This window comes from Macaca thibetana, chromosome X (assembly GCF_024542745.1).
Source record: "Macaca thibetana thibetana isolate TM-01 chromosome X, ASM2454274v1, whole genome shotgun sequence".
NCBI classification, from domain to species: domain Eukaryota; kingdom Metazoa; phylum Chordata; class Mammalia; order Primates; family Cercopithecidae; genus Macaca; species Macaca thibetana.
In genome coordinates, this window is record NC_065598.1 from 107,365,026 (window position 1) to 107,391,091 (window position 26,066).

General features: G+C 42.3%; 1 protein-coding gene across 1 annotated transcript in view; it reads right to left on the reverse strand.

The window, feature by feature from the left end:
• The window catches only part of TRPC5 (transient receptor potential cation channel subfamily C member 5), a 326,188-nt gene that overhangs the window by 44,898 nt on the left and 255,224 nt on the right, over positions 1 to 26,066 (reverse strand). The window lies entirely within an intron of this gene.

Here is a 26,066-nt window from a genome sequence, read left to right on the forward strand (position 1 = left end):
CCAGTGCTCTATTTTACTAGGGCTGAGCTGGCACCCAAGCCACAAGACAAAACCCTTCCCACTCTTTCTTCCCCTTTTTATGAGCTGAGGAATCTTTCCCCATGGTCACCACCACACCAGGCACATAGCAAGTATTGCCTGCCAACTGCTGATATTCACTCAAGGGCCAATGACTCTTCAGTCAGCTTGCAGTGAGTGCTGCCAGGCCTGGGACTGTCCCTTCAGGGCAGTGGTACCCCCATTGGTGCAGGGAAGGTCCAGAAATGCTGTTCAAGAGCCAAGGCCTGGGATCAAGGACCAAAACAGACTGCTTCATGCTCTACTCCACCGTGGCTGAGCTGATACCTAAGCTGCAAGACAAAGTCCCCTTTACTCTTCCCTCTCCTTTTCTCAAGCAGAAGGGGCCCTTCTCTGTAGCCACCATAGCTGAGAATAATGCTGGGCCACACCTGAAGCCAATATATTTCTTAGTCTCACCCAAGGCTCACAGTGAGTACTACTGGGCTAACACTCCTGATTATTCAGGGTCCAAGGGCTCTTTAACACTGAATCCTTCCAGGACTGAGTCCTTCCTTTCAAAGCAGCAGGTTCTCTTCTGGCCCAGGATGTGTCTAGAATTGTCATTTAGGAGCCAGGGCCTGGAATGGGGGCCTGAGGACTCTGCCCAGTGCCCTATCCTACTGTGGCTGAGCCAGTATCCAAGTTGCAAGAGAAAGTCTTCTTGTTTCTTCCCTCTCTGCTTCTCAAGCAGAAGGAAGGGGTCTCACCTGGAGCTATGAGTTGCACTGCCTGGGTTGTGAGAGGGGTGGTACAAGCACTTCCTTGGCCGCCCCTGCTGGTGTCTCACTAGGTCACATGTACCCCAAGTCTGCTTGCATCATGTGCAGCACAGCACCAGGACTTGCCAAGGAATTGCAGTCCTTGTGGCCCAGATTACCTTTCAAGTGTGTTTAGAACCCCAGAGCACTTTGGCCTGAGGTGGTGAGGTTTGCTGGAACTCAGGTTCTGATGGTTGGGATGAACAGTTCCCCTCTGGCTAGGGCTGGTCTAAATGCTCACTCCAGGGGTGTGGGCTGAGTTCTCCCCAGTGTTGCTTCTGCTGTGACAGGGCAGCACTGATTTCAATGCAATGTCTCAGCCACTATGCTCTCCCTCTCCCAAGTGTACAGATTCTGTCTCCATGCCATGCAGCCACTGCCAGAGGTGCAGGAAGGATGGTGTTGGGAATGCAAGACTGTCTTTTCTACCCTCTTCAATGTCTCTTTCAGCAATATGAAGTTAAAAACAGGTACTATGATCACTCACCTGATTTTCTTTTTATGAAGGTGCTGTACTGTGTGTGTAGTTGTTTAATTTGGTGTTCCTGCACAGAGGATGATTGTTGGAGGCTTCTATTCAGTCATCTTGCTCTGCCTCCTCAGTTACCATTTTGTTTGTGTGTGTGCAGTGAGAACATTTAAGATCTACTCTCTCAGCAACTTCAACTATACATTACTATTAACTATGGTCACCATGCCATATTCTTCATTTTGTTTCTTTGTTTTTTATTTTTATTTATTTATTTATTTATTTATTTATTTATTTATTTTGAGATAGAATCTTGCCCTGTCGCCTAGGCTGGAGAGTGGTGGTGTGATCTTGGCTCACTGCAACCTCTGCCTCCTGGGTTCAAGCAATTCTCCTGCCTCAGCCTCCCGAGTAGCTGGGATTACAGGCACCCACCACTATGCCCGGCTAATTTTTGTATTTTTAGTAGGGATGGGGATTCACCATGTTGGCCAGGCTGGACTTGAACTCCAGACCTCATGATCTGCCCACCTTGACCTTCCAAAGTGCGGGGATTACAGGCATGAGCCACTCTGCCTGGACCTTTTGCATATTCTATTTGGTAAAAGTGAGTTCTTGGGTCTAGCCTACACTCATGGGGAGAGGACTGCATAAGGACTTAAATGCCAGAAAGTGGGGATCACAGGGGTCCATCTCAGAAGCTGCCTACCAGAGTAGTACTGGGAACTGAGAAACTGAATGACTCTAATCTTAGGTAACAAATTGTCTTCTATCTCAGGTGGTTTCTAATTTATTGACTTCAATAACATTTAAGGAGAACTTAATCAAGTATTCAGATAATAAATTGTTAAAAATATTATTTTGTGAAAAATAATTATATGACTTTCTGGCACACAACTCTGAGTTAAAAAAATTGAGTGACAGTAACATAATTAAACTCTATCAATTCACATATAATTATTGGTATGAAAAAGATTTCATAACATTTACTTTTATAAAAATGGAAACAAAATATAATTGATGCCGAATCTTGTTCCTGAATGTTATTCAATATTCATCTGTGAATATAATACCTAGTTGGGAGAAAAGCCCTAATCACATTTTTAAGAAGAAAGGTATTTTTAATAAAAGTGTAATTTTGTCTCTAATAATTGTTTTATCAGAATTTATATTATATTTGTGTTCTTTTGAGTAGTTTGGTACTACTAATAATTGAATGACTATTAAATTCAGAAAAATGGTTTTAACATTTATTACCTTATGGCAATAGGGAATAAAAAATTAAATTTCAATTTATGCTTTGTTATGAAGAAATATGACAAAGTAATAAAAAATAAAATACTTAAATGCAAAAATTATATAACATTACAATAACATTTTGTAGAGATGTGGAATGGAAATGAGAATTCAAGGAGACAAAGGAATGATGTAAACTTTCTTCCCCTGAAGAAGACTTAAGCCGTTTATTTTCTTAACATATGGGTATGAGTAAGAAGTTGCTATAGTATTCAGATTCCATTGGATGCATTTAAATGAGTAATTACATAGTTTTATTTTAAATGTCAATGTCTACCGTATTCCAATGAGAGATTGTGCGTGCGCGCGCGGGCACACACACACACACACACACACACACAGAGTTATGGCTATAATGAACTATCACTGCCCTGAAATTTGCCATGGGATACAGTGTTTCTGTAGGCAAATTAGGATGCAGAGGAGGATAGGAGGTAAGAACAGTATGAAATATTGAGAAGCAGCATGCCACTGTTGAAAGGGCAGAGGTTTTGGGGGGTCAAGCAACACAGAACGGTTTGGAATTCTCCTCTTGTACTTACTTACTAGCTATGTGATCTCAGACCAGTAAATTCAAGTCTTTGAGTCACAGTTTTCTCAACAGTAAAAATGGGAGGAAATACCTACCAAGCAGAATGGTTGTAGAAGTCAATATAAAATTCCTAGGCTACTCCCTGGTATGTAGTAAGAGCTATATAATTGTTGATTCCTTCCCCTGTACTTCTGAACCTATAATACCAGGAACAAACCTTGAGTTCACATTTTACTCTTTGATGGTCCAGAGCAGCAATCTCTCATCCTTGGAAATACATTTATGTTTTGCTACCACAGCTCTTGAAATGAGGTGGATATTCAATCAGTATTTCTTAAAATGAACTGAATCACATTTTCAAGCACAGATTTCCATCTGTGGACATGTTCAAAAAGGAAGAATGATGATTCAACTCCTGTGGGTATTCAGCCATTTTTTAAATAAACTTGGCTAGATGTCTTGGTATCTGGAAATGCCGGTTTTTTTTTTTTTTTTTAATCCCAACGTGAGTTTAGCTTTTTGCTTGTGTGTATTTCAAACAATAGGCAGTTATGTCCTTTAAAAAATTTTCTAAAGGTTTTGAGGGAAGAATACTTGATTTTTGACAGAGAATGGAAACATACAGTGGGCCAAATGATAAACCATAGGCAACTTTTTCTGTGTGTGCGCCCACTCCACTGATGTGAGGATATGATTTTAGCTACGCATTTTGAAAAGAGCTCGAGGACCCCAACTGCTCCTATTCCATTCCTCTGGTGCTCACGTGACCTCATGTTGGGAATTACTATGCAATAATTTAGCAGATAAATTATTGTACATACTCTTCTCAACAGTCTTTTTCCATGCATTTATCATGCATCAATTAATTATCTAATTGTCCTTTTTTTTTTTATTCCTATGTTGAGCAACTCCCACATTGCAAGTGTTCTGTATAGTTTTGGGTATAAAGAGATGACTATCCAGGGGTGGTGGTGGGAATGCCACACAGAATACAATTAGAGTATAGTGATATTACCTGAATCCTAAAGATCAGCAACTATAGCCCACCCAGAAGGATTGGATAAACACAGTAAGCTGTTAATTGTTGAGTAAGGTAAGGTAACTATTCATTCATACATTAATTCATTCAAAAATATGTGTTGATTGCCTGCTAGATGCTAGGTGGTGGGATTATAGCAGTGAATAATATGGATGACAAAATCATTTGGTATATATAAATCTGTTTTATTTATAACCCTTGATTTAAACTGAATTATAACATTATGGATGTGCTTTTGTAATCATACTTATCTAAAACTTCCCAAGAGATATCATCCCCAATAAATTTTCATTTATCTTCGTGGGACTAGCCTTTCACTTTATCTGATAGACAAATTGGACATTGGCTGTTCCCTTGTTTACTTTCAGTGTTTGGTAGTGATGCCCTTTTCTACTCTCTGTCCTACCCTCTCTACCCAACTATGACTTTGGAACATTTTCCCAGATCAGCTCCTGGCTGGGTGGTTTTGTGTAAGAGACAAACTATACAACCATAGATAGTGGTCCTGCCTTTTCTCAACTTTCCACAGTGTTTAGGACTTTTGTGCAGCTATAATGTGCACCTAATGACACATAGCCTTGCAGATGTGTTCCAATTCATGTGTGTGCCCTGCATTGCCTTTCAGATTGTCAGCTCCTGTAGAGCAGGCCAAGGCTTCTATCTGTTTTAGTTCCTTTCACAGTGTGAGTATATATACTCTGATTTTAGAGCACACCCTCAAATGTTGTTGACTTGTCCAGATTATGAGTACATGGCCATAGCTAGAGGTTAAATGAACATGCTTTTTCAATTTTACATTTCTCAACCAATCCAAGCTCACAGTTATTTTCCTTGCAATCAAACTACAAGGCCAATTTCTTACCAGTTTTTGACAAAGTCTTATGTATTCTTTCAGATTTCTTGCAAGCAACTATCTTGTTTAGCAAATTGGAAAACTTTATAACCTAATACAAAGGGAGAGTGGCAGGCACAAACAAAGCAAAAGCAGAGCTCATAATAACTCTTAAGGAGAAAAGCTGCTCCTAGGAATCTCAGGCCCTATGGGCAGGCTGGTTGAAGAGATATTTTGGGCAGGGGGACATATTGAGAGGCTTCACTTTAACTGGTAGTTACCTACTTCCCTTGAGTGTAAGACCAGCTCTACTTCACTTTGATGGGAAAACAATACAAATTGCTGTGACATAAACATGCCAAAGAGAAGCGAGAGGGTTCATTTTCCCTGACAAGGGAAGTCTACCTCACTTGGATTGCTTTCTTCTCTTGGTAGAATTCAGGGCATGCTTCTCAAATGTTGGTGTGTATCAAAATCATGTGAGGCATTAGTTAAAAATGTAGATTTCTGGACCTCACCAGAAGTTATCATTGTATTGCAGTTTTGCTTTGGGACTAAAAATGTAATTTTAAAAACATGTAAGCATTTTGAAGATATTATAATTCTTAACTTCATGTTTTCAACTTGTTTAAAAAATAGACAGGAATCTTCAAAATATGGAGGTAGTCAAAGCCTCCCTCAACCTTGTGGAGACCCTGAAGCAGAGAAACATTCCTCAGCAAGTACTCCATTATCCTTCAATGCCCTCCCCTCTAACTTATTGCATCCATGCAGTGTGGTCTACGGGGAGCCAATTCCCTGCCACAAAATAGTCCACAATCCTTATCTACTCTCTAAGGTTTCTAGGTGGTTAGAATTTACTGTTCTAGTCATTCTGGGGCCTGCTGGGAATCACTTTGAGATTGGTTTAACTAGTCTAGAGCCCTCATAGCAACTTCAATTTATGTGTACAAACTCAGCTACAAAGTGTCAGGGCCAAAAAGAGAGCTGTCCATTCAGTTCTTATTCACTGCCCATCCACTGCCCCCAAGACTCCCTTGAACCCTAGTACTGATGCTTCCCAGTAGCCCCTTTAACCCTTCCCAAACTGCAAGAGCCCCCTTGATGGGTGTTACAAACAGGTCCTTTTGCCTACTGAGCATATGCAGTAGTCTAGTGGGCAGCCATTCTGTTTGTCTCCCACCCACATCCTCAGGCATGAAAGGGCTGCTAATCCCCCTCCCCAGTTATGGTTTCTAGGTGATTGGGGTTACTGCTCTGACCATTTGAGGCCTCGGCATGTGTTACTTTTTTTTTTTTTTTTTTTTTTTTTTTTTTTTTACTAGTACTCAGCTTCCAGCCTTTTTAACCACCTCAGCTTCAGTGTGCAAACTCAGGTGCTACACTTCAGGGCAAACCTCAGAACTCATGATCCAGCTCCATTCCAGCTCTCCTGTCCTCGTGTTCCCAATTCCCCTCACACTCCACTACTGACATCAAGTCAATATTTTGTCTCATTGCTTCAAGAGAGATCCCAGCTATTTGCAGATGAGAAACAGAAAGCAGAGAAGACATTACGAAATAGGTTATATTTGAGCTGGGCCTTGAGACATTAGCAGGGTATCTCTGGGCAGAGATAGAGGGAAGGAAATCCTCAGAAAGAGGATACAATATGAAAACTCAAGAAGAATATAGAGGTTGAGCATGCCTTTGAAACTGGGTGAACGTATTGGAATTTGTTTACATCAGGAGTTCTCAAACCTCAGTGGATATCAGACTGACCTAGGGTGTTTGCCAAAATGCAGATTCCTGGGTCCCACTGCAGATACACAAAAAAATGATGCTCTGGGGGTGGGAGGCCCAAAAATCTTTGTTGTTTAACAAGCTTCTTTCGGTGATTTTGACGCAGGTAGTCTCTGACCATTTTCAGAAACACTAATTCAGGGTTTCTACCTGCTAATCTAGATATATTCAGGCCCGGCGAGGTGGCTCATACCTGTAATCCCAGCACTTTGGGAAGCCGAGGTAGGTGGATCACTTGAGTCAGAGTTTCACCTGACCAACACGGTGAAACCCCGTCTCTACTAAAAATACAAAAATTAGCCAGGCTTGGTGGCACGCGCCTGTAATCCCAGCTACTTGGGAGGTTGAGGCAGGCGAATTGCTTTAACTCAGAAGGCAGAGGTTGCAGTGAGCCAAGATCGCACCACTGCACTCCAGCCTGGGAGGCAGAGTGACACTCTCAAAAAAAAAAAAAAAAAAAAAAAAAATATATATATATATAAATATATATATATATATATATATAAAATGTGTGTGTGTGTGTGTGTGTGTGTGTGTATGTATATATTCAGCAGGGCAAAGCAGCTAACCAGCAACTCTTCCTCCTTTCCACCTGTCCCTCTTTTCGCCTGTCTATGTCATCTTCCGTCTCTCTGTTGATAGGACACAGGACACTGCAGAGTAGGTATAATTTGTGCCTCCCTGGTGATAATGTTATCAGGCCATATAGCAAAATGAATGAAGTTAGTTTATCAGGCTGCTATGGAAAGAAGATAGTGAGGAGAAGGAGGAACAAAGACAGAATAAACAACCAGTAGTCTCCCCAGCTTTTCCTAATGTAGAAATGGCCTTTTAACTAATGAATGAGAGAGGGAGGGAGCAGGGATAGAAAGGATATTTAGTGGTTATTTAGGCTTGGCACTCTCTGGTCTTTCTAATGGAAAGCCAGCAGGCTGCCTTGCATGGGTAACAGTAAAAGTGGCAGAACAAAAGACAATTGCAATCGATCCGGTGTATTGGGTCCCTGAGACAGCACAGGGATCTCCTTTTCATCTTTTAAAATGGTCCTGCAAGGTCTTCACAGTCATCACTGGACTTTATTTAGAGAGACTGTCACCAACCAAGAGCATTTAGTATATAGAACACATGTGTACTCATAAAAACAATACAGGCCATAAACAATGGGCCTTAGTTATCTTTCCCTCTCTGATTCCAAGGGATGTGGCAGGAAAAGTTGCAAGCAAATTGGTGAGAGCACAGGATCCCCAGGATTCCTTCATCTATGATCTAACCTCTGACCCCTCTGTTGCCTTCAACAAAGTCATTTACTTTCTGAAAGTCAGAATGAAATTTGGGCAGTTTTAAAATTCACGATTTCTCATGAAATCAACCTCAAGCAGTAGAGTTGCAGGGCTTCTTCAGTTTCCCGTACCTTCTCTGTTGTCATCTTGTCAGTTTCAATTTTTCTCCTGTTCCTGTCCTCCCTGTCCTACCACAAAGTGGGGTAATGGTGAGGGGAGAAGGGAAAAAAAAAGTTCAAGGTAGTTGGAGGCTGGAACTGTCAAAATGTGGCTCTTTCTTAGTAGATGCCATCCCTCTCCATTGTTATGGAAGGAAGGTGGGGCCTTAATGGAGTAGGATGGAGGGAGAAGTTGAGAGCAGGGTGCCTTATGTATGGTCAGAAAGAACAGCACCATGGAGGCCTCTGGGTAATATAAAATATGTATATTATAGTTGAGACTTGTAAATAAACATGTTACTTCCTTTAAGTCTCCAGTTTATCACTGCAGAAACAATTCTTGTGATATCTCAGGTGGTACTCCAAGGAAATAATGGCCTCGCAGGGCCCTCTGAGCTCACATAGTGGAAGAATCTTCCCTACATCCTTAGAAGTGGTGCTTGCCACCATGGGATGGGACTCTTTCTGGACTTTCTGGGGCTACTGTCTTCTCTACATAAGGGCTTTCTGGCCAATCTCAAACAGATGGACCAGAAAATGAAATGCCAAGTGTTTCACCTGTCAGCCTATCAGTGGGAAAGGGACACTAGACAGCCAGTACCTCACATTTGTCTAGAGTTTTATGTTTTTCCTAGCACATTCACATACTTTCTCTTATCTGATTTTTTTTTTTTTTTTTTTTTTTGAGACAAAATCTAGCTCCGTCACCCAGGCTGGAGTGCAGGGGCGCCATCTTGGCTCACTGCAACCTCTGCCTCCAAGGTTCAAGCAATTCTCCTGCCTCAACCTCCTGAGTAGCTGGGATTACAGGCGCCCGCCACCACACCCAGCTAAGTTTTGTGTTTTTAGTAGAAACGGGGTTTTCACTGTGTTGGCCAGGCTGGTCTCCAACTCCTGACCTTGTGATCCGCCCGTCTCGGCCTCCCAAAGTGCTGGGATTACAAGTGTGAGCCACTGCGCCCGGCCTCTTATCTGATTTGTACACCCACCCTGTGAACTATGAAGTCGGCGGGAAACCCTATGAAGTTGTTACCTTGCACAGATACGGCAACTGAGGTGCTGGAGACAGAAGTTACCTCTCTAGGGTCACAGATCTAGTCAATGATAAAGCAGATCTAGAATCGATCTGCTTTCATGCACATCTGCTACTTACTTCGTTTCCTATCTATGGGGTTACTGCCTGGACCGGAGTATCCTCACAGAATTCAGTGGGATAACAACTGGAGAGATTAGCCTCTCTTTAGCAACCTGCCACATCCCACTTCACATCAGAAGTGCCAGCTAGCTTGAACTTCTTGTGTCCTCGCTCCCAAACACCTGTGTCTGGTCTTCACTCTCCTGCCAACCTTTCTGCGCTTTGGTATGGGCACACCAATACCCACCGAACAAATGCTCCTTCTGCCCTCTATCATTTCCCCAGTAAAACTGCAACTCAAGGCTTGACTCCCTCAGAACCTCCTTAAAATGATCGGAGGCCTAAAGGCCTGGATAAAAGGACAGCAATTGGGGGGAGATTTTTGCCTCATATATTTCAATTATTTTTTTCCTAAACAGGAACATAGAGCTGGCTCATTTTCATCCATCAGTTCTCAGCTCAAGTATCACCTTCTCAAAGAGACCTTCCCTGAGCAACCAACTTAAAGTGTACTTCTCTATTATTCTATTTTTTCTCATACCAATCATTGCAAATAAATAATTATTAATTGATTCCTCTCTACTTGCCTATTCTTAGGCTACCCCAGTAGAATCGAAGTCCACTGAGGTTAGAGACTTTGTCTTGTTCACTATTGTAGTCCTCGAGGTCAGTCCTAGAGCCTGGCACAAAGTAGATGTACAATCAAATTTGTAGAAGAAATTAATTAAAGACCTAAAGGCAGATATGAAACTGAGGGTAGCATCAGCAATATTACCAACCACTTTTTTTCTTTTCTTCTTTTTTTTTTTTTTTTTTTTGACACAGTCTCGCTCTGTCGCCAGGCTGGAGTACAGTGGCACGATTGTGGCTCACTGCAACCTCCGCCTCCCGGGTTCTAGCGATTCTCCTCCCTCAGCCTCCTGAGTAGCTGGGATTACAGGTGCACACCACCACGCCCAGCTAATTTTTGTATTTTTAGTAGAGACGGGGTTTCTCCATGTTGGTCAGGCTGGTCTCGCACTCCCAATCTCAGGTGATCCACCCGCCTCAGCCTACCAAAGTGCTGGTATTACAGGTGTGAGCCACCGTGCCTGGCTACTTTTCAAGCATATCATTAAATATTAATAACTGCTCGATGAGATGGGTTCCATTACTCTTTCCATTTTATAGATTTGGAAACAGGCTCACCAAAGTGAAGAAATTTGTCTAAGAATGTACAGCTAGAAACTGGTGGACTACAACTCAAATCTGAATGGGGCAGACTCTGGATGCCAAGTTCTTAACCACTGAGATATACGTTCTTTTTGGGAAGTGCACCAGCATCAGGAAGGTTCCCACAAAATGTGTAGAAACAGAAACAGAGCCTGACCAGGGCCTTGAAATTTTGAAGAACATATCCCTGTATATACTCAGCCAGGTCTTTGACTGCCCAGGTTTCTCTTTTGCTTATGTTTCCTGCAGAAAAAAGCAGCTTTTTCTGCTTCAGAAGTGACCCTTTAGAGATCCTGCATTCAGCTGTGCAGGTCATATACTGCACAATTTTGGGAGCACATTCTAGCAGATGTGGGATTCCTGAATCCCATTGAACTGCTTGTCACCTTTACTGGGCGTCTCCAGAGATGTAAATTAAGCCTTGAGTCAAGGAGGCACAGATCATTCTTTTGGCCTGTGTCTTTCCGTTGGGGAGTGAGGGAACATTTACCATAATGTGGTGAGAATGGTGGTTTTTGCTGAGTTTAACCTGCAGTTTTCAGAAATAACTGGAACTAAGCCAATCAGAACCTCTATTTCTGAGCCTGGATGAAGATAGAGGTATGCCTTATCACTTGGGACATGGGAAAAGCTGCAGGTCTGTCCCCAGCTGGAATTGTTACCAGTATCATGTACTCAGATAGTCATAATGTGTGTTTTCTAACTTCCTACCTCACTTATCAGGAGCTAACTTTTAACTTCCCAAGCCATACTTCCATCTTACAGATAGCTTCTAAAAATCACCTCAGGGGTCACTATACCTGAGTTCCCTCTCACCTACTTCCTTGCACATAGCAGACTTACAAGTTCTTATGGAAAGAATGATTGAATGAACAAACACACCTGGCATGAAACCCCAGGCAAGTCTCAATCTCTGGAAGCCGGTTGCCTCATCTGTAACATTCAGATAATAGTGCCTACTTTCATAGAGCTCTTGTGAGGATCCAATAAGAGAATATGTTATGCAATTGTGCTTTGGAAAGTATAAAGCACTGTATTGACTATAATTATAAAATCCATCATCTAGGTAGATTTTCTTTCCATTAGATAATGCCCCTACCCACTGCCATAGAAATTTATTGATCTCTAAACATTAAGTACTTGCAGTGGATATAAATTGACATCATGTATTTTTTTAACATAGTTGACAAACTATAGATCAGAGATTTCCCCAACATTTTCCCTATCAATCCGTGAAAAGGTATTTATTGAGCATCTACTATATGTTCCATATTTTACCAGGCGCCAGAGAAATACAGAGAAAACCTAAAGCAGAGCCCATGTCTTCACAGAGCTTTAGTTCTCAAAGGTTGAAAATAGACACATTTTGAAGCAACTACAGTAGGAGGGGGTAAACTATGGCTTGCAGGCCAAATATGGACTGCCACCTGGTTTTGTATTGCCCATGAGCTAAGAATGATTTTTTACATTATTAAGTGATTGAAAAAATTAAAATAATATTTTTCATACTTGAAATTATATGAATTTCAAATTTCAATGTCAATAAGTACATTTTTTATTGGCACATAGCCATGCCCATTCGTTTCTGTACCGCCTATGACCAATTTTGTGTTACAATGGGTAGTTGAGACAGAGTCCACAAAGCCTAAGACGCTCACCATCTGGCCCTTTACAGACAACATTTGCTAACCTCTGAACAAGAAGACAATAAACTTGAGTTAAGTCAGCTTTGTCAGTTGCTCTGTCTTCATTTTAAAATCTTCCTGGAAGTCTTATGCGTTAGCAATTAATTAAGTTGTCCATTTATTCAATAAATATTAAATGAAAGCCTACTATGTGCCAGAAAGTGTATCCTGGTTAAGGGTGGAGAGATTTCAGCAGAAAATATCTGAGTTGATTAGTGTGCTTGCATGAAATATATGAAATAAGGTATTAAGAGAAAAACCCTGTGGTATAACCTCCTAGAATATCCATTGGGCAATGGAAACTTCTCTATACCCCCAAGAATCTTTAGGGCCAGGGCAGTGGGAGCTCTGATGGAATCAGTTGAGATGTTTCTAATGACACTAGTCCAAACCTTCTTTAATAATTGGTGTTGATTTCCTAATGAATGAGGAGGCCTTTCCTTATGTTCTGGGAAACTCCTGATATGCTACATTTAGTAGGAAGGACTTTGAGATAAATACATTCCTTGACATGTTTTTGTGATTAGCTCACAATTTTATAGGCCCAGGAATTCTGTAAGTTCAAATACCCAGGGGGGAAATTGGGATATAGAACAAAAGAGAGGAAAAAGCAAAATTCTGTGAGAAAAGAGAGAAATACAATGACTTTCCCCTGCCACATTTTTACTTAGATTTTTTTTCTATTTCGTCTTTTAAAGAAAAGCAGATTTACCTTGACAGCTGAGATAACGTAATTCTGCTGTCAGATCTCAAGTAAAATGCAGGGTAATGCAGTGGGTTGTAATCTTTGATGCTCCACTGAGTATTTTGACCTCTCTGTTACAGCTAAAGGACACCTCCTTGCCCTTCTGCTTCTTACACTGAGCCAGGCTCTGGCACAGGGCTGCAGTGACCACAGGAAGAGAAAGGGCCTTATTAATATTAATAACTCAGAACTCACATTTAGTTTTTACACCTCAAGTTTCTCAGAAATAAATAAAGTTTGTATCTCTTAGCTTTCTAGTCAAATGATTCCTGGTGCCCAGAACAAGGATTATGGGGAAAAGGCAGAAGCCGAAAAGAACCACACCCTCAGACAATGACCTTTGGGCCATGGACATTTGACTTGTCTACAGATGTTGTTTGTATCCTATGAAGAGAACATTCAGAGACCAATTTAAGTAGGAAGCCTAAGTATCCCACAAGGATGAATTCTTTATTTTTTAAGTTTTGTTTTAGGTTCAGGGGTACCCTTTTGTTGGCACGACCCTTCAGAGTGTTGTGGACAGTGGTCCAGGAACACCACAAAGAACAATACTTTCTGAACCTCAACTCTGATATTTTTTGAAATAAAAACACAGTCGTTTTTATCTCAGGAATGTCCATGGGTAATTGTTATTTTATGTAGAGGCCAAAGGTACCTTTGACTTGGGGACTACTACGCAGACCTGATTCTTTGCAAAACTGTGATGATGGTGACATTTTCCTTCAGTGCCTCCAATCTCTTTTTCTTCTTGTTGTCCCCTCCTCAGTATTCCTCAGGCACATTTCCCTTATGGTACCTCTCACTTACTTGGCCACATAGGAAAACCTGATCTCAATAAGGGATTGGACATACTCATTTACACTGAGTCCTAAGCGACCTACTCATAGCTCAGAGCATATTTGCATTATAACTGAGGACAAATCTTAAGGTTAGGAATTTCTGCATGATAGTGAGAGGATGCTTGTAAACCCTTTGAGATGCTAAACTTTATGTATGTTTGCTAATATATGCTTTTTTCTTGTTCATGTTCATCAGATTGTCAAAGGAATCTGTGACCCATAAAAGGTTAAGGGCAGCCTTAAGGTAAAGAAGCAAAATGCAAATAGTGAAATTTGAAACTGTGGTCCCATGATTGGAGAGTCCATGTGGACTCCATGAGAACAGGGACCCACTCTATCTTGTTCACCTACCACCCTATTGTATCTCCACTGCCAAGAATGTAGTGTGGCACATAGTAGTGCCTCAATACATATGTTTATTAAGTTATTAAGTTTACTCATTTATCCATACAATAGATATTTATTCAATTTTTAATTTATTGTTAAGTGAATGAATGCAAGAGTAAGGGACATCAGCCAGCAGATGGGGAGAGGTATTTTTTGGGGGAGCACTGGAACCTTTCTGTCACTGGCATTGTTGGTCTTGTCTCTGAGTTACTCAAGATAGTCTTCATGACAATTACCAATGTTCCTGATGTTCATCTGAGTCTGGGATCCAAAGGAGTAGCTCACATATCTGCCCTGTTTTGTTGCCTTTTAGGACAGGAAAAGAAAATCTACATCCTCTCATTTGTCCTCATCCCATTTCCACTTGCATCTTTGTCAGTCACCAAAATCATTAGCAGGTAGAAGCAAGTATCAAAGGATGTTGCTGCTGTTGGAAGCAGAGATTGCTGCTTGGCACAGACCTGCCAAAGTACACCCTGAGAATTTTGTGACAAAGAGCTCTCAGCCTCTCAGACAGCTTGCTGACAAAATCAGGAGCAGGCATTGATGCACAATGACCAAGAAATCTGTTGCTGTCTCAGACCACCAGGGGGAGGGCCAGGCCCAGGCAGGATGGGTAGGTCTGTCTGAAAAGTCAGCCTTTGGTGCCCCCTGCAGCGTTTGCAGAGACAATGCTCCTCCCTCCTTCCCTGAAGCTGGATATTGTACAGTCCATTTACTGGTGTGAGTATAATGTCAAGAGAGGCTTTAGGCATGCAAAGAGCTGTCTGGCAAAGAACAGGGCTGAGATGTCTCAAGGCAGGATGTGTTAGTTCAATGAGGAATTTTTGTCACGCGACTGAGCTTGGTAGTGCTGACCCATTTACTCCCTGTGGCTGTGGTTGTCTGCTTGCTCATTTGGGGAGGCTGGAAGTATCATGGGCAGAGTTGAGAAGAAACTGGATGTGTGAAGTCTGCTGGACACACTAAAGGAGAAAAAGAGAGCTAGTTGGTGTGTGTTGGGGGTGGTGATAGGGGATCTCAGCTTAGGAAATAAGTCGCTTTGTGTCCAGAACCAAGGGAAAGGCTCCTTAAAGGATCCTTCTGGTTAGAACCTAGGGAACAGTCAGCAAGTTAGTCAACCAAGGGGAAGGGTGAAGCCAGGGAAGTCTGAGATTGGGCAGGGGTCTGGTGTGGTTTGTGTATCAGGGCCTGGGAGCTTGAGATGCTGGCAGGAAAGGAGAAAGTGAAATATCTTTGTTACTTCGGTTCAGACAGACCTTATTAAGAGTGTGCCCTTGGCAGGGAGTGGTGGCTCATGCCTGTAATCCTAGCACTTTGGGAGGATGAGGCGGTTGGATCGCTTGAGCTCAGGAGTTTGAGACCAGACTGCACAATACGGTGAAACCCCATCTTTACAAAAAATACAAAAATGAGCTGGGCATGGTGGCTTGCACCTGTGGTCCCAGCTACTCGGAGGGCTGAGGCTGGAGGATTGCTTGAGATGGGAAGTGGAGGTTTCAGAGAGCTGAGATCATGCCATTGCATTCCAGCCTGGGTAACAGAGCAAGACCCTGTCTCAAAAAAAAAAAAAAAAAAAAGTGTACCCTGGGGCAAGTCACTTTTATCTCTGTGCCTCAGTTTCCTTACCCATAGAATGTAGTTAATAACAGTACCTATCTTATAAAATTGGTGTGAGAATTTAATGAGATAATATGTACAAAGTGTTGTGTGTAGTGTTTGGCACATAAATGCTTAAGAAATGGTAGTTATTAATAGTAGTTATAATAGTAATAGAAAGCACTTAGTGCCTGGCATTTAATAAAGGCTTGTCTATATGCTAGATATTATTATTTCTTACATTCATATTTACTGACTTCTTTAAGCCTTAGTGAATGAGAAAGAGCACAGTTTGGGCCTAGAGGAGGTGCCTGGGGCTTTTCCAGGTCAGGCAGTCTAGGGTTCTGTGCTAAGCCAGGTAGACAGCAATGTGAGGACCCAGAGTTGGGATGTGGGAAGACACAAAGGTACCTCATCTCCTTGTGTTATTTTTCTAAAGGTAGACTCTGCACTTTGTCATGCAGTTCCTAAAGATGCGACTACTGTATTTGCTTCTCCTCATTTTTGGGGCAGGGGGGACTTCACTGCCTATTGAAAAGATACTTTCCTGGGGAATTAAAGTATGGGAGTCAGAGAAGACTGAAGCCAATCCTTAGAGTGTTACTGCCTTTAATAAACACTAGGCCAATCCCCCCTGCTGTGCAAGCTATTTCCTTGCCAAAAATGAAATCTGATACCACGTCCCTACTTTTCTATCTTTCCAAATTTGACTGATTCTTCGAGGCTCGGTTCAATTTGTACTTCCTAAATGTATTTCACAACGATTCAATCAGATACGTGTTGGTTGGGGTGCAGCCAGGAAAACAGAAATCACTCTAGGACTTTGTTTCATTTTGTTTTTTCTTTTCTCTTCTCTTCTCTTCTCTTCTCTTCTCTTCTCTTCTCTTCTCTTCTCTTCTCTTCTCTTCTCCTCTTCTCTTCTTTCTTTCTTTCTTTCTTTCTTTCTTTCTTTCTTTCTTTCTCTCGCTCTCTCTCTCTTTTTTTTCTTTCTTTCTCTTTTTCATTCTTTCTTCGACAGAGTCTTGCTCTGTCATTCAGGCTGGAATGCAGTGGCACAATCTCGGCTCACTGCAACCTCCACCTCCTGGGTTCAAGCAATTCTTGTGCCTCAGTCTCCTGGGTAGCTGGGACTACAGGCATGCACCACCACACCCAGCTCATTTTGTATTTTTTGTAGAGACGGGGTTTCACCACATTGGCCAGGCTTGTCTCGAACTCAAGTTCCTGGTCTCAAGTGATCCACCTGCCTCGGCCTCCCAAAGTACTGAGATTACAGGCATGAGCCACTGCACCCGGCCCACGCTAGGACTTTCAAATCAAGATTTAATGCAGGGATTGGTTACATGTAAGAGTTGACAAGTTAAAAAGGGAATAGTAAGGCAACTTAGAGATTAGCAACAACAGGAAGCCCCTCTTATCCTTGGAGTTTGAGGGTCAACAGGAAGAGGTAGTGTTCTTAGATCCAAGACTAGTGCACTCTGGCTGGAGCTTGAGCCAAGATGGTGAGTCACTGAAAAGCTGGGGCCAAGTAGGGAGGAGATGGCTGGTGGTATTTGGAGGTGAGCCCCAGAGGAGCTACAGCTGCTGCTGGAGGCACCGAAATAAGTGAGGATGGGATGGGGAAGAAACACTCTAGCTTCTCCCTTCCTCCTACCATCTGATTGGTTATCTGCTCAGACACCAAAGGGCAAAGGATTGTGAGGAATGTTTCTTGATACAAGAAACAGGCAGGGAATAGGCCTGAGAGTAAGCAGCAAATGAAAAGCCTGGTTATCTTCTCTATTTTACAGAGAAGTCAAATGAGGCAGAAAGAGGTCAAGTTGCCCAAAACCACAGTAAGTGGTTCTCCAGGTTTCAAATCCAGGCAGTCTGACTACTCTTGAGCCCATGCTGTCTGAAATCACTGCTACTATTCTCGTGATAATAGTGCTATTGTTGTTTTACTCATGTCAGACTTTCCCTGTAAACTACAAGTTCCCTAATGGTATCAACTGTGTCTTTCCCCTTATACCACTTACAGCACCTAGCTCTTGTAACTCTTACAGAATCTACCAGAAAATGTAAATTGTTGACTGAAATGAGATTATCAGCAGGTGTTCATAGATTCCACATTACCCAAGGGAGGAGGGCACTATTAAAATGTCCTCCATAGTTCTGAATGTTTTCTTTCTCCTCAGTTAAATGTAGCAACCCTTGATCAGATTCCAGACAATGGTTTGGCAACAGGGAAAAGCACAAGCTGAGATGAGAAAAATACCTAGATTGCTGGAGGGTATCCCAAAGGGAAGAGACAGTTATTAAAATTTGAAATGGCTTTGCTCCAATGTCATGATATTCCTACAGCTTGAATTGAGCAACTCCTTCACCTGAATAGAGACTACACTATTCCTTAGACTTACTATAGCTTCCATGGTTTGGACTGTTTAGTGGAAATGAAAGGTGGCAGGGTTTACGTTTTGTTCTGTTTTCTTAAGAGATGGCTCTTGGGAGCTGAGATACAGACAATAGGTATGTTGATGAAGCATCAGTGATTCTTATCCTGGAAGAAATTAGGGCAGATATTGGGCTCTTCGTCCCCTCAGGATTATAATGAGCCCTTTTATCCCTGGAACTGATAGGACAAGGAGACTGAACAGTTCAGAGTTGTGATAAAATGAGGAAAGGAAAGAAGGTCCGTTAGGGCCCTTGTAGTGAAAGTGCATTTCAGGTGCTTCTTGATCTCAAGGTAAGTGTCGACATGATAGTGTAGAGGTTCTGTGCGTGGGTCTTGGGGTTAGACTACCTCAATTTAAATCCAGACAGTACCACTTACTAGCATATGACTTATTAGCATATTGGGAATAATATAGTATTATAATATAGCACATTATCTTGATTTTTCTCCCATCTCTCTGGCTGTTCTTTCTCAGTCGCTTTGGATAATCCATCCTCATTTTTCCAACCTCTAAATATCGGAGTGCCCCAGACTTCATTTTCAGATCTCTTTTCTTTTCTCTCCACACTCACTCCCTTAGTGATATCATCTAGTTCCATAGCTTTAGATACTACGCATATGTTGGTAACTCTCAAATCTCTATTGCCAGCCTGGAACTCTCCTCTAGACCTATAGGCCACTGCCTACCCAATGCCTCTACCTGGATGTCTAATGGGCATCTCCAATTCCACATATCTAAAAGTCAACTCTGGATCTTTGTTTCACCTCCTTCCCCCACCAGGCCTGCTCCTTTCCTACTCTTCCCCATCTCAGTAATGAACAACTCCACCCTTCCAGTTACTCAGACCAAAAAACCTGGATGACATTCTTCACTACTCTCTTTTGCTCACACTTCACATCTGATCTAGTTCAAAATATATCCAGAATCTGACCACTTCTCATTGCTGCTATCATGACCAACCTGGCCAAAACCACCACCAGCTTTTGTCTGGGTTAGTGCAATGGTCTCATAATTGGTCTCTCTGTCTTTGCCCCTATCCCACTCTAGTCTATTCCCAATCAGACACAGCAATCTTACTAAACTACAAGTTAGATCATGTACCTCTTCTGCTCAAAACCCTCTCACGGGTCCCTATCATGTTTAGAATAGAAGCCTAAATCCTTCCAATGGTCCATGAGGCCCTAGGTGATCTGTCACTCACTCCCATTACTTCTCTGACTCCATCTCCTACTTCCCTCTCCTCCCTTGGTTACTCCACTCCAGTCATACTGGCCTTCAGAAGGCTGAAGTTAAGGTCTTAATGTGGCTGAGCTCTTATCTGGAGGCTCTGGAGAAGAATTTGCTTCCAAGTTCATATGTGTTGTTTACAGAATTCATTTCTATAGTGAGAGCTTGGGCCCTCTTTCATCTCCTGCACACTGCCTGAATTTCTTACTACTTGCCCCACTCCATCTTCAAGCCAGCAATGCACATCAAATCTTCCTTGTGCTTCAGATAGCTGACTGATATGGTTTGGCTGTGTCCCCACCCAAATCTCATATTGAATTATAATCCCCATAATCCCCATGTGTCATGGGAGGAATCCAGTGGGAGGTAATTGAATCATGGGGGCAGTTTCCCCCATGCTGTTCTCATGATAGTGAATGAGTTCTCATGAGATCTGATGATTTTATAAGCATCTGGTATTTCCCCTGTTGGCACTCATTTTCTCTCCTGCTGCCCTGTGAAGAGGTGGCTTCCGCCATGATTGTAAGTTTCCTGAGGCCTCCCCAACCATGCAGAACTGTGAGTCAATTAAACCTCTTTTCCTTATAAATTACCCGGTCTTGGGTATTTCTTCATAGCAACGTGAGAATGAACTAATATAGTAAATTCATACCAAGAGTGGGGCACTGCTGTAAAGATACCTGAGAATATGGAAGCAGCTTTGGAACTGGGTAATGAGCAGAGGTTGGAACAGTTTGGAGGGCTCAGAAGAAGAAAGTAAAATGTGGGAAAGTTTGAAACTTCTTAAATACTTGGAGGGCTCAGAAGACAGGAGACTGTGGGAAAGTTTGGAACTTCCTAGAGACGTGTTGAATGGCTTTGACCAAAATGCTGATAGCGATATGGACAATGAAGTCCAGGCTGAGATGAGGAACTTATTTGGAAATGGAATAAAGGTGACTCTTGCTTTGCTTTAGCAAAGAGACTGGTGGCATTTTGCCCCCTGCCCTAGAGATCTGTGGAACTTTGAACTTGAGAGATATGATTTAGGGTATCCAGCAGAAGAAATTTCTAAGCAGCAAAGCATTCAATAGGAAGCAGAGTATAAAAGTTTGGGCTGGGCGCAGTGGCTGACACCTGTAATCCCAGCACTTTGGGAGGCCAAGGAGGGTGGATCACGAGGTCAGGCGTTCGAGACCAGCCTGGCCAACATAGTGAAACCCCGTCTCTACTAAAAATACAAAAATGAGCCAAGCATGGTGGAAGGCGCCTGTAATCTCAGCTACTCAGGAGGCTGAGGTAGGAGAATCGGTTGAACCCGGGAGGCAGAGGTTGCAGTGAGCTGAGATCATGCCACTGCACTCCAGCCTGGGTGACAGTGTGAGACTCCATCTCAAAAAAAAAAAAAGTTTGGAAAATTTGCAGCCTGAAAATGTGATAGAAAAGAAAAACCTATTTTCTGGGGAGAAATTCAAGCTAGCTGGAGAAATTTGCATAAGTAATGAGGAAGCGAATGTTAATCACTAAGATAATGGGGGGAAATGTCTCCAGGGCATTTCAGAGACCTTCACAGAAGTCTCTTCCATCACAGGCCCAGAGGCCTAGGAGGGAAAAATGGTTTCCTGGGCTGGGCCCAGGGACCCCCTTGCTGTGTGCAGCCTAAGGACTTGGTGCCCTGTTTTCCAAAAGATCCAGCTATGGCTAAAAGGTGCCAAGGTACAGCTTGGGCTATGGCTTTAGAGGGTACAAGCCCCAACCCTTGGCGGCTTCCATGTGGTGTTGGTCCTACAGGTGGGCAGAAGACTAGAACTGAGGTTTGGGAACCTCCACCTAGATTTCAGATGATTCATGGAAATACCTGAATGTCCAGGCAGAGGTGTGTTGCAGGGGCAGAGCCCTCATGGAGATCCTCTGCTAGGGCAGTGCAGAAGGGAAATGTGGGGTGGGAGCCCCCACACAGAGTCCCCATTGGGGCACTGCCTAGTAGAGCTGTGAGAATAGGGCCACTATCCTCCAGACCCCAGAATGGTAAATCCACTGACAGCTTGCACCATGTACCTGGAGAAGCCACAGACACTTGACACCAGTCTGTGAAAGCAGCCAGGATAAGGGGGCTGTACCCTGCAAAACCACAGAAGTGGAGCTGCCCAAGGCCATGGGAGCCCACCACTTGCATCATTGTAACCTGAATGTGAGACATGGAGTCAAAGGAGATCATTTTGAAATGTTAAGGTTTAATGACTGCCCTATTGGATTTTGGACTTGCATGGGGCCTGTAGCCCCTTTGTTTTGGCCAATTTCTCCCATTTGGAATGGGTGTATTTACCCAATGCCTGTACCTCCATTATATCTAGGAAGTAACTAACTTGTTTTTTTTATTTTACAAACTCGTAGGCAGAAGGGACTTGCCTTGTCTCAGATGAAACTTTGAACTTAGACTTTTGGTTAATGCTGGAATTAGTTAAGACTCTGGGGGACTGTTGGAAAGGGATGATTGTGTTTTAAAATGTAAGGACATGAGATTTGGGAGAGGCCGGGGATGGAATGATATGGTTTGACTGTGTCCCCACCCAAAATCTCATCTTGAATTACAATCCAAGTTATAATCCCCACATGTTGGGGGAGGGACATCCTGGGGGGTGATTAGATCATGGGGGCAGTTCCCCCATGCTGCTTTCATGATAGTGAGTTCTCATGAGATCTGATGGTTTTATAAGGGGCTCTTCCCGCTTCCCTCTCACTCTCTCTCACCTGCCACCATGTAAGACCTGCGTACTTTTCTTTCTGCCATGATTATAAGATTAATGAAGCATCCCCAGCCATGTGGAACTGTAAGTCAATTAAAACTCCTTTCTTTATAAATGACCGAGTCTCTGGTATTTCTACATACCAGCATGAGAACAGACTAATACACTGACATTCCCTTCTGCTACCAGTTGGAGAAAACTCTGCTCCTAAGACTTATGTGATTAGATTAGGCCTACCTGGATAATCTCCCTGAATACTAACCTCTATTACATCTGCAGAATCCCTTTTGCCACATAATACAACGTAATCACAATTGTGGTATCTCTTCATATTAATAGTCTTGATTATTAGAGTGGGAAATCTAGGGGGAACATTTTAGGGTTTTGCCTACTATAGTGATATTCAGACTGTTTAAGAAACTAGTCAATCCAAATATAGGCCAGTTATGGTGCTGGAGCAGGGTCCTAGATTCTACCAGCTGTTCCAGATGTTAACCTTTACTTGCTGGATTGTGGGGAGGTCTGGGTATGTCGTAGAAGGAACAGCTGGAGTGACAGCTATTTACCAACTGGTATGGAAATGTTTCAATATTTTAACAATTGAGTAGCCATATCAGTGCGTAGCAGTTGGTTATCAGTCCGGCTGATAGAGAGTTAAAATCATGGTATTGTGTGTGAAGTGCTGCTTTGAAAGTCTCTGCTTTGAGAATCTGAGGTTGGTCCTAGATGACTGGGGGTGGGTGGGGAGACCACCTGCCCTTCTTGGCACTTAGATGGTATGCAACAGCCCTCTCTAGTCCTGCCTCTTATCCTGTGGTGCCAGGTTTGTTTGGATGAATGTCATCATTTGCATGAATGTCTTCTGCAGTGGGAGAGTCCATTCATCATCTGGGCCTCCAAATGTTGCCACCCTAAGGGAGACAACCAATTACATATATTTGGACTCTCCCCAAGCCATCCAGCAGCTGTGGCTCAGTGAAGCAAGTGCTGTTTACTTATTTTCAGCATTAGAGCAAATGCTCCACAGCAGCCAAAGAAACCAAGGGTTCTTATTAACTTGCTGAATAAGGCTTTATCACAGACCATTATGAGCACTATGTTTTGGGAGGACTAATCTTAGGCAACAGAGATGCCCATTGTGGGTGGGGTAGGGGATAGGAATAGGGCCTAAGGTAATGAACTTTGTGGGACTGATCTTATCTCTTCCACCTAATATTTTTAAATGGATGAATCTGATTAACACGGCACCAAGGGCAGCTTTGCTTGATGGAGCTTCTGCCTATACATCAAAGACAGCAGTGACAAGGTAGATGCATTTTTAAAAATGTCATTGGGAGTAATAAGGAGATTGAGGGAGATATAAGAATAAAAGGAGAAGTAAATAACTGCTAATTGCCAATAACAATAATATACAATATGGCCAGCTTCACCTGCTGATGCTGGGACCACAGAGCACAGGCTTGGAGTGATTCCTGCTTCACTGTATGTTAAGGATAACTCTATACACCACTGTGGTAGAGCCTCCTCTGACATGGAAATACAAATTGCTACAGAGCCATATATTCACATCACCAGCAGCTCTGAATCCTGCATGGAACACTGATAAAGAGCTTAACCCTTCAAGGGATTGGTATTACCTGGTGTTCTTGAGGACTGTCCTAGAATGTACACAAATTAGATTCACAGTGAGGCATGTCGACAACTCAGTCCCTACCTAGACTGAATCAGCCTGTGATACCTTTATAATAGGAGAAATTTGTCTTCAGTGGTTTCCCTTTCTGTAATCTTCCTCCCTATACCAAGGACCTTATAAAAATTACATTCAGTACTGAAGCAGAGATGTTGCAAATGAAATTAAATCTACTGTCTGGTCCTTATCACTTAAGCAGATCCAGGTATTTTTGGAATCAGGTTGTCCAGTATCAGCATCCCACTGGATCCCACTGAATCCACTTACAAATGGTAAAAAACATCCCATGGGATCCAACAGCAGTAAAGATATTATTCAGAATAGTTGGCCATGACTTCAGATTTATGAGATGGTATAGACTCCATTTAGTTACCATTGGTTCCCTCCCAAGCCAATGTGCTTTCTTTGGGTGCAGCAGTAGGTGGCATTAAAACAAAACTTACTACCAGCAGGTGGTGACGAGAGCTGGAGTTGATTATTTTCACCCTTCCTAGAAAATGTCACTGAGCTCAGTGAGAAGGACCACAGCCCTGCATTAGGTGACAAGAAAAGCTCTCCCTTTTCTACTGTCACAAGGAAAAATCTGCTGTCAGACACCCAGTGAAAAAACTACAAATACCTTTGCATGAATATTGCCATCTTTGGCAGGGGTGAAGGATAGAATGCCAAGCAGAGGGGATGGAAAAGTCAACTCCTGAGACTCCATGCCTGCCCCTGCCCCCCCTTATAGAGATAGACTAGGAGTGAACATAAATCATTTCAGAGTTCTTGGCCTAGTTGTTTGAATGAGGGGGAATGAATGAATGGAATTGAACTATATTGCATTTCAAATGCAGTAGAAGAACAGAATTTCAGTGCTGGAAAGAACCTTGTGAGCCTATCTTGTTAATCTGTAGGCACCCAGACTCATAGGATGCCAGAGCTAGCAAGGATATTAAAAACCATTTATTTCAAAACCCTCACTTTTTGGATGATGACACTGAGGCTCAAGAGGGGAAAGTAAGTTACTAAAGACATACAGTTATAAACCACAGAGCCAGGATTAGAGTCCCTGGTTTATTAACTTCAAATCTTTTTTTCCACTACAGTCCTCTCCCTTCTCTACCACCTAAATACCTACTATCTAAACTATCCTAGCAGACAATTTTATATCCTAATTTTTTAAATTCTCCAATAACAGAAATTCTATAGACCCACCTGTGAGAATATATTTATTACATTGCCATTTATAGTTAGGAATTTCTCCCAAATAGGTAACTCAAAAGCCTCCTGCTCCATTTCTTTTTGGTTCTGTTCTTAGTGGAAATGGATCACATTCACTATTAATAATATTTAAGATGTGGACAATGTGTATGTATGGGTATGTGTGTGTGTGAGCGCATATATATATGTGCATATGTATATATATACACACACACATATATATACATATATATCTAATCTATGTATATGTAACAAATAATTTAAGCTTCTTTTCTATAGGCTAAATAACTCCTCAGTGGCAAACCAAATCTGAGAAATAGCATCTAGAAAGGAAGACAAGACTTGGGTTTTTTTATTTTGTACTTTCTCTGCTACAGCAAAAACTTTCAGCAACAGACTGATCCAGAGTGGGTATTCTTGCATTATAGTAGGAACTACGCATCCAAATTTACTAATGCCTGACTAAATCAGACCTCAGGTAATGAGGACTCCTTTGCTGAAACTCAATTTCTAGGAATTATATGCAGATTAAAATAAAATAAGCTAAGGTTGGATAGCTACTTTGACATAAAAAATCAGGGCAGGGACTGAATTGATAATGTATCCTACACTTTCACTATTTCTAGTCTAGGGTAATCAACACTGCTGATCTAAATGGTAACATGATGGCGCAAAAAAATTCAGCAATGGACTCTACTTAAGAGTGTCTCACAATGGAGTGCAGTTACTTATATATACTTGATTGAAAAATAGCCACTGGCTGGGTGCAGTGGCTCATGCCTGTAATCCCAGCACTTAGGGAGGCTGAGGTGGGAGAATCAGTTGAGGCCAGGAGTTTCAGACCAGCCTGGGCAACATATCAGGACTCCATCTCTATTTTTTAAATAGGAAAAAATGTAGTCCCCTCCCCTCTCTGTCTCTCTCTGAGAAGACCATCCTTGTCAATGTGATTCTTAGTTTTCGGAGGGAGATGTTTG